This window comes from Schistocerca cancellata, chromosome 2, assembly GCF_023864275.1.
Source record: "Schistocerca cancellata isolate TAMUIC-IGC-003103 chromosome 2, iqSchCanc2.1, whole genome shotgun sequence".
Lineage (NCBI taxonomy): Eukaryota > Metazoa > Arthropoda > Insecta > Orthoptera > Acrididae > Schistocerca > Schistocerca cancellata.
Window position 1 is genome coordinate 113,184,887 of NC_064627.1, and position 9,813 is coordinate 113,194,699.

Here is a 9,813-nt window from a genome sequence, read left to right on the forward strand (position 1 = left end):
ATGTGATGCTCTGGTTTCACGCCGAAAGACAGGCAATGACAGCTGTCTGCTAGGAACACACCTACGTTACATAAGCCTTTTTCAAGGCTGCGAATAACGCCCCGACATATATTGGCAGTCCGTCTTCAGGCGACGACTGGCCTACCGGGACCATCTGACCGCCGTGTCATCCTCAGGGGAGGATGCGGATAGGAGGAGGGTCGGCACACCGCTCTACCAGTCGTCATGATGGTATTCTTGACCGAAGCTGGTACTATTCGGGCGAGTAGCTCCTCAATTGGCTTCACGAGGCTGAGTGCACCCCGAAAAATGGCAACACCGCATGGCGGCCTGGATGGTCACCCATCCAAGTGCCGACCACGCCCGACAGCGCTTAACTTCGGTGATCTCACGGGAACCGGTGTAGCCACTGCGGCAAGGCCGTTGCCACATAAATAGGCTGAAATTGGAATTCCTCGATGTCTCAAAACAAATTCCGCATTTTTCAACCGAAAGTCGTGCAGAAAAAAAGTGTTGGTTTACTTACTGAACGCCCCTCCTGTATAGTTCTAGGGAGAAGAAATGACATTATGTTCTCCATCAGCTGTTATTTTATGCGTTTTTTACTGCCGGTCTCAAGTTACAGCTCACTATGAACTGCGTCAGTTCATGAGCACTCCTTTTAAGAGCTCCGCTGTTTTCGCGCTGACGATGTTTTCATACAGACATGCTTCTTCTTAGACCTTTAGAACTGTTACGGCGTAACGACAAGCGCCGGCACGATGGTGGAGAAGGGAAGAGCAGAGAGGGCTGTGAGACGATGTCAGCCAATAATACGCTGACTAGGATTGCACCACGACAGGAGCGGCACGTACACGGAGAGAATTATAAGCGCCGCGGCACCTAGCCGCGGCCGGATTGGAAGAGTAGCCGTCACACTAACGCTACAAGAGTGACTTACGAACTGAATTGTTTTGCTTGCATTGAAATTGTATACACCGAAGGGTATTGGTTATTTGCATCTCACCATTTGCTTGCGACACACTTTTGTGAATATGCAAAGTTAAGTATTGCCAATTTAACGTAATGTAATAACGTCCATTACTACGATTCCCCCCCATGAACCATGGACCTTGCCGTTGGTGGGGAGGCTTGCGTGCCTCAGCGATACAGATGGCCGTACCGTAGGTGCAACCACAACGGAGGGGTATCTGTTGAGAGACCAGACAAACATGTGGTTCCTGAAGAGGGGCAGCAGCCTTTTCAGTAGTTGCAGGGGCAACAGTCTGAATGATTGACTGACCTGGCCTTGTAACATTAACCAAAACGGCCTTGCTGTGCTGGTACTGCGAACGGCTGAAAGCAAGGGGAAACTACAGCCGTAATTTTTCCCGAGGACATGCAGCTCTACTGTATGATTAAATGATGATGGCGTCCTCTTGGGTAAAATATTCCGGAGGTAAAATAGTCCCCCATTCGGATCTCCGGGCGGGGACTACTCAGAAGGACGTCGTTATCAGGAGAAAGACAACTGGCGTTCTACGGATCGGAGCGTGGAATGTCAGATCACTTAATCGGGCAGGTGGGTTAGAAAATTTAAAAAGGGAAATGGATAGGTTAAAGTTAGATATAGTGGGAATTAGTGAAGTTCGGTGGCAGGAGGAACAAGACTTTTGATCAGGTGATTACAGGGTTATAAATACAAAATCAAATAGGGGTAATGCAGGAGTATGTTTAATAATGAATAAAAAAAATAGGAGTGCGGGTTAGCTACTACAAACAGCATAGTGAACGCATTATTGTGGCCAAGATAGACACAAAGCCCATGCCTACTACATTAGTACAAGTTTATATGCCAACTACCTCTGCAGATGATGAAGAAATAGATGAAATGTATGACGAGATAAAAGAAATTATTCAGGTAGTGAAGAGAGACGAAAATTTAATAGTCATGGGTGACTGGAATTCGTCAGTAGGAAAAGGGAGAGAAGGAAACATAGTAGGTGAATATGGATTCGGGGGAAGGAATGAAAGAGGAAGCCGCCTTGTAGAATTTTGCACAGAGCATAACTTAATCATAGCCAACACTTGGTTCAAGAATCATAAAAGAAGGTTGTATACCTGGAAGAATCCTGGAGATACTAAAAGGTATCAATTAGATTATATAATGATAAGACAGAGATTTAGGAACCAGGTTTTAAATTGTAAGACATTTCCTGGGGCAGATGTGGATTCTGACCACAATCTATTGGTTATGAACTGCAGATTGAAACTGAAGAAACTGCAAAAAGGTGGGAATTTAAAGAGATGGGACCTGGATAAACTGAAAGAACCAGAGGTTGTACAGAGTTTCAGGGAGAGCATAAGGGAACAATTGACAGGAATGGGGGAAAGAAATACAGTAGAAGAAGAATGGGTAGCTCTGAGGGATGAAGTAGTGAAGGCAGCAGAGGATCAAGTAGGTAAAAAGACGAGGGCTAATAGAAATCCTTGGGTAACAGAAGAAATATTGAATTTAATTGATGAAAGGAGAAAATATAAAAATGCAGTAAATGAAGCAGGCAAAAAGGAATACAAACGTCTCAAAAATGATATCGACAGGAAGTGTAAAATGGCTAAGCAGGCATGGCTAGAGCACAAATGTAAGGATGTAGAGGCTTGTCTCACTAGGGGTAAGATAGATACTGCCTATAGGAAAATTAAAGAGACCTTTGGAGAGAAGAGAACCACTTGTATGGACATCAAGAGCTCAGATGGCAACCCAGTTCTAAGCAAAGAAGGGAAAGCAGAAAGGTGGAAGGAGTATATAGAGGGTTTATACAATGGCGATGTACTTGAGGACAATATTTTGGAAATGGAAGAGGATGTAGATGAAGACGAAATGGGAGATAAGATACTGCGTGAAGAGTTTGACAGAGCACTGAAAGACCTGAGTCGAAACAAGGCCCCCGGAGTAGACAACATTCAATTTGAACTACTGATGGCCTCGGGAGAGCCAGTTATGACAAAACTCTACCATCTGGTGAGCACGATGTATGAGACAGGCGGAATATCCTCAGACTTCAAGAAGAATATAATAATTCCAATCCCAAAGAAAGCAGGTGTTGACAGATGTGAAAATTACCGAACTATCAGTTTAATAAGTCACAGCTGCAAAATATTAACGCGAATTCTTTATAGACGAATGGAAAAACTGGTAGAAGCCGACCTCGGGGAAGATCAGTTTGGATTCCGTAGAAATGTTGGAACACGTGAGGCAATATTGACCTTACGACTTATCTTAGAAGAAAGATTAAGAAAAGACAAACCTACGTTTCTAGCATTTGTAGACTTAGAGAAAGCTTTTGACAATGTTAACTGGAATACTCTCTTTCAAATTCTGAAGGTGGCAGGGGTAAAATACAGGGAGCGAAAGGCTATTTACAGTTTGTACAGAAACCAGATGGCAGTTATAAGAGTCGAGGGGCATGAAAGGGAAGCAGTGGTTGGGAAAGAGTAAGACAGGGTTGTAGCCTCTCCCCGATGTTATTCAATCTGTATATTGAGCAAGCAGTAAAGGAAACAAAAGAAAAATTTGGAGTAGGTTTTAAAATTCAAGGAGAAGAAGTAAAAACTTTGAGGATCGCCGATGACATTGTAATTCTGTCAGAGACAGCAAAGGACTTGGAAGAGCAGTTGAACGGAATGGACAGTGTCTTGAAAGGAGGATATAAGATGAACATCAACAAAAGCAAAACGAGGATAATGGAATGTAGTCAAACTAAGTCGGGTGATGCTGAGGGAATTAGATTAGGAAATGAGAAACTTAAAGTAGTAAAGGAGTTTTGCTATTTAGGGAGTAAAATAACCGATGATGGTCGAAGTAGAGAGGATATAAAATGTAGACTGGCAATGGCAAGGAAAGCGTTTCTCAAGAAGAGGAATTTGTTAACATCGAGTATAGATTTAAGTGTCAGGAAGTCGTTTCTGAAAGTATTTGTATGGAGTGTAGCCATGTATGGAAGCGAAACATGGACGATAACTAGTTTGGACAAGAAGAGAATAGAAGCTTTCGAAATGTGGTGCTACAGAAGAATGCTGAAGATAAGGTGGGTAGATCACGTAACTAATGAGGAGGTATTGAATAGGATTGGGGAGAAGAGAAGTTTGTGGCACAACTTGACTAGAAGAAGGGATCGGTTGGTAGGACATGTTTTGAGGCATCAAGGGATCACAAATTTAGCATTGGAGGGCAGTGTGGAGGGTAAAAATCGTAGAGGGAGACCAAGAGATGAATACACTAAGCAGATTCAGAAGGATGTAGGTTGCAGTAGATACTGGGAGATGAAGAAGCTTGCACAGGATAGAGTAGCATGGAGAGCTGCATCAAACCAGTCTCAGGACTGAAGACCACAACAACAACAACAACTACGATTTGCTTGAATTGTTGTCTAGCGATCCAAGAAAATGCATCCTAGGCACCCTAAACTGGACGAGTAGCCAGGATACTACAAGACCATCCACAACTGTTGTATCCGTTATTCCAGAAGTAACGCCAAAATACTGAATTCGGTCTTGCCAAATTGTTCCAACAAGGAAGATCGTAACGTGGTCCCTGGTTTGGAACGTCGAAATAGCGGATATTGTGATAACTGATTCCGGAGTGCAAAAAATACCTAGAATCGGTTAGTAGGACCAAATGAGATACCAATACTATTCTACGAAGATTACACGAAAGAACTTGCTCCTCTTCTAGAAGTAATTTATCGTTGTTTGAGGGAGGAACGAAGGGTACTTAACAGCTGGAAGAAACCGCAGGCGGATGTATATAATTACAGGACAACGTCGTTGTCAGATATGACGTTTTTGGAAAATGAAAATCTCCTCCACAAAAATCATGATGTATTCCGCAAAACCGTGTGAGGTGGGGCAGTGGTTAACACACTGGACTCGCATTCGGGAGGACGAATGTTCAATTCCGCGTCCAGCCATCCTGATTTAGGTTTACCGTGATATCCCTAAATCGCTCCAGGTAAATGCCTGAATTTCCTTTGAAAGGGCACGGCCAAGGTGCTTCCCCATACTTCCCTAATCCGATGAGACCGCTGACCCCGCTGTCTGGTCTTCTCCCCCAAACACCCCAACCCTCGGATTCCACAAACAAAGATTTTTACGAAATTCACCTCGCTCTTTTCCTCCTTCACAGCCATAGAGCTGTAGACAACTGCGCTCAGGTTTATGCGGTTTTCTTTGGCTTCAGAATGAATCGGGCTCCGTTCAGCAACGCCGTTCAGTGAAAAAGAATAGGAGATCTTACCGAGAGTTGGTAGTGTGGAACTGTGACAGGACAGTTACTGCTTGTGGTATACAGGGTGTTACAATAAGGTACGGCCAAACTTTCAGGAAACATCCTTCACACACAAAACATCTGAGAAATGACGGTCAATAATTCACACATGGACAGGCCAAAAGTAGCTAAGGACCTCCAACAAACGTGGGTTCGCTGATCAACCGTTGCCGAGGTATCGCATTAATTCGAGTTAGGAACCAAATGAAACGCCCCTGGATAGCGTGGTATTTATGTTGCTATCAAAAGGTTTGGAATCTACTATCTGTTCGTTTACGCATATGCAGCTATTTCCCTTTCCTCCTTCGTCCACTGTGCCGTATCGGCTTCACAGTCAGTTGCGAATGTGAAGGCACTATGGACAGAGGTTAAACCAATGAAGAGAACGCTGCTATGCACTTCATGTAGTGCCCTTGAAGCTGCACGATTACATGAAGCAGCTTTTTCTCGTCACAGGCAGCCCGACGGGCGTACATTTAGCCGGTTACATCAGCGCCTTGCCGGCCGTGGTGGCCAAGCGGTTAAAGGCGCTACAGTTGGAACCGCGCGGCCGCTACGGTCGCAGGTTCGAATCCTGCCTCGGGCGTGGATGTGTGTGATGTCCTTCGGTTAGTTAAGTTTAAGTAGTTCTAAGTTCTAGGGGACTGATGACCTTAGAAGTTAAGTCCCATAGTGCTCAGAGGCATTTGAACCATCAGCGCCTTGGGAAAACCGGAAATTTCACACACCATGTGCGCAAAGGCCGACACAGATTCATAACACCCGATGTTGAAAAAATGGTTCAAATGGCTCCAAGCACTATGGGACCCAACAGCTGAAGTCATCAGTCCCCTACTTAAACCTAACTAACCTAAGGACATCACACACATCCATGCCCGAGGCAGGATTCGAACCTGCGACCGTAGCAGCAGCGTGGTTGCGAATTGACGCGCGTGAAGCCGCACAGCTACAGCGGCCGGCCTAATGTAGAGAAAAGATTGTTACGCGTTGTACACGAACGTCCGAGTAATTGAACAAGGAGAATTGCAGCCGCCATTTGCGGTCGAGCGGATCTAGGCGCTTCAGGCCCATAGTGCTCAGAGCCATTTTATTTGAGAATTGCTACCCAAGAGCGTGTCCTGAGTCATAGCATGTGTGGCAGATTCTACATTGGAAGGTACTCTATCCATATCATCTCCGGCGATTGTAAGCCCTCAACAGTGCAGATAGTCATCTTAGAGAGAATTTCTGCCGTTGGATGCAACAACAATATACCGTGAATCCCCTGTCTGTCCGCAGTATTCTGTTCACAGATGAGACTGGATTTACCCGTGACGGTATTTTTAACTACCATAACTGTCACATTTGTGCCGATGTCAGTCGTAATGCAACACGCGACATCAGCAGCGTTATTCGTTGAACGTGTGTGCAGGACTGCTCGCTCACCGCGTAAGTGGACCACACTTCCCGCCATTGAGACTATCAGGACAGCTGTACATGCGATTTCTCCTGACTGTACTGAAAGGCGTCTTCTGGGGCACACCTGCATGTGGCACTAGAATAAGATAAGAATATTAATAAATTAAAAATGAAAGTAGTAGACAATAAAATATGAATGTCTCTGATAGGCTCGATAATGCGGATCGCTGACTCTGCACGACCGCAGAGCCGAAGATACTGCTTTGTTGGAGTAAGAGAGCGCTGGGCGCATAGTTCTAGATAGCTGTCTGCGAGGGAAAGACGATGGTGCTGGCAGTTTTTGTGGTGTGCTGTGTGAAGAAACCAAGATTTAGGTTAATGTAGGTATGGAACATGGAAGCAGAAGTCTTTAGGCAAATAAGATAAACATTTAAATAACTATGATTTCAGTTTTTGCCAGTGCATTAGTATAGATGAGTTGGTATAGATGAGTTGGCTGATAATTTGTAATTGTTGAGTAGCCCCAGAATGTACGTAAACTATTTTGAGAAGAAGACTAGTTAGATATTTCATTTTTGTAGTGCTTTTAAAATTTATTAACAGAGCTGTGTGTAATTTGATTATCTGCATTTATGTTGGATTAATGAAGTTACATAATACTTGCTTTTTAAATCTAATTGTTTGTGAATCAATTGTGAGTAATGTAACTTCGGTTGTCAGATGTTTTTGAAAAGCCAAAGTTATCTTGCAATAAAATTTTGCTAAAAACTGAGTGTTAGTAAGTCGCCATAACCAGTACCGCCTCCCAGGCCAGGTCATAAATTTTTCTAAGCAAGCTGAATTTTCTTAAATGTTCTCGTTTATCAGCCAAATGAATTTTATTTGCATTTCAAGTATTATGGCCAGCATTGCACACTGATGAGCCTGTAATTACCATTCAAATATTTTATGAGAAACCGGAATATATCGCGTTACTCCGTTGCTTCTTTAGAGGTAAGACAATTTAATTTATTTGTTACGTGAACGGGGCCTTAGCATTCAGTGCTTAAGGGGCTGAATGTATTTTGCAGTGTGCGTATTTCTTTATTGGTATTGTGAGTTGCATTGCCCAATCAATTCCTAAAGTTTTGCTAACAAAGACAGAGTAAGCACACCACTTGGACTTACAACACGCAACACGACAATTCGAGTTCTGTATGCATTCCACAGATCAGACGTTCATTCGGCGTAATCGTAATCTTTCTCATAATTTTCTGAACATGTGGTTCATGCATGATAGTGCTCCAGCACGTTTTCATTTACGTCGGCTTCTAACTGGCACGTGTGGTCAACATTGGATAAGTAGTGGAGGGCCTGTGCCATGACCTCCAAGATATCCAGATTAAAATTCCGTGGATTTCTGTGTGTGGAGTCATGTCAAGTGCCTGGTCTATGGTACCGATCTCAACTCTCTTGAGAAATTACGATTGCGGATTGAGGCAGCCTTCCAGCATTTACGGAATTCGCCAGGACTGCCTGAGCTGATTGGTATGTTAAGAGACCATTTCAGAGTTGCATACAGACGCATGGAAAACATTTCCAACACCTACTTTAACGTTTAGAGAATCTATGTGTTCCTATACGCTGATAAACCGCTACAGAAACTATGTTGTATCTCGACAACGGTGGATTTGTAGACCCATGTTTATTGCAGCTTTTTAGCTACCTTTGGAATGTATTTTCCATGTGTGAATTATGGACCCTCACTTCTCAAACACCCAATATAAACGATCCAGTAGAAACCGTCGGAGGCTCTTTAAGACTGTTCGCAGATGATACGGTTGTCAGTGTGTAGCAACACCAGAAGACAGTATCGATTTGCAGAATAACCTAGAGAGGACTGATGAATGGTACAGACCCTGGCAGTTGACCTTGACCGTAAATGTATGTTGCTCTGTCTGCCATATTGTTTGATTTTAATTTCATGTATTAAGTTACTTCCCGTTTTACGGGGTAAATAAGAAGAATTCAGATGAATATCATCGAGAGAATGTCCAACAACATAACAATACAAATTTGATTTTAAATCATACTCTGAAATACTGCCTAGGGAGAGATGAAAAATAATATGAAGTTAATCCTGTGGTGGGATTTTCTATCAGCGCGAATTATACAGAATTTATTACTTGCATTCTCTGGTCTCACTATTGAAAAGAAATGGTAAATTAATTTGTAACTGCTCAGTATTCAATGCTAAATTATCTCACTTGATTTTCGTTATTAAAACTTTTGCTAAAAGTTACAAAACTCGTTATATGTTACACCACTTCACTTGGAAAATATGCAGTGGATTACTTTGGCACGATGAAATATTTTTTCCAGGCCCCTCTTAGACCGTAATACACAGAAGGTAACTGCTTCAATTTTTTATAGTCAGATCGGACCTAACCCAGCAGGAATCTTAACAAAATTATTTATTTGATTTGAAATTTTCCGTGAAATTCAGAGTCTAGTCTTTGCTCATGTTTGCCAATGTATAGCTCAAGATTATCAATGAAGTAAAATATTCTCCTCCGCGTCTGCTAATTTTACCGAAAGAGAAATGGATTAATGTTATTTCCTGTTATTACTGCGCCGTGGTGTCATTGAGTTAGTACACTGTACTGTCTGGTGCCACTGGCACAGCTGTAGTATCGACTGTCCTACTTACTCCAGTAACCCACAAAAAAGTTTATGTCCTATAGCTGGACAAAAAAACTGTAAGGTACGCGTGGTGGGCTGCCTGTAACGACTACATTATCCTTGTCTCCTAGGATGCGACACCGCACTCACATGGCGTTATTTCACAGCGCGAGGCGTCCTTGGAACCGTGCACCCTCGTACTAATTGGTCACTGGCACCCCATCTAAAACAAGCCCCTGATTTCATTTAACCGCGAGCTCAACCTATCATGCTACCTTCTGGACCGGTGGCCGTGCGGTTCTAGGCACTTCAGTCCGGAACCGCGAGACTGCTACGGTCGCAGGTTCTAATCCTGCCTCGGGCATGGATGTGTGTGATGTCCTTTGGTTAGTTACGTTTAAGTAGTTCTACGTTGTAGGGGACTGATGACCTCAGATGTTGAGTCCCAT

At 43.3% G+C, this 9,813-nt stretch overlaps 1 pseudogene; it reads right to left on the bottom strand.

Moving 5' to 3' along the window:
- Nucleotides 1-310: 310 nt before the first annotated feature.
- On the bottom strand, nucleotides 311-428 carry LOC126163762 (5S ribosomal RNA; annotated as a pseudogene).
- Between the last annotated feature and the right edge of the window lie 9,385 nt (nucleotides 429-9,813).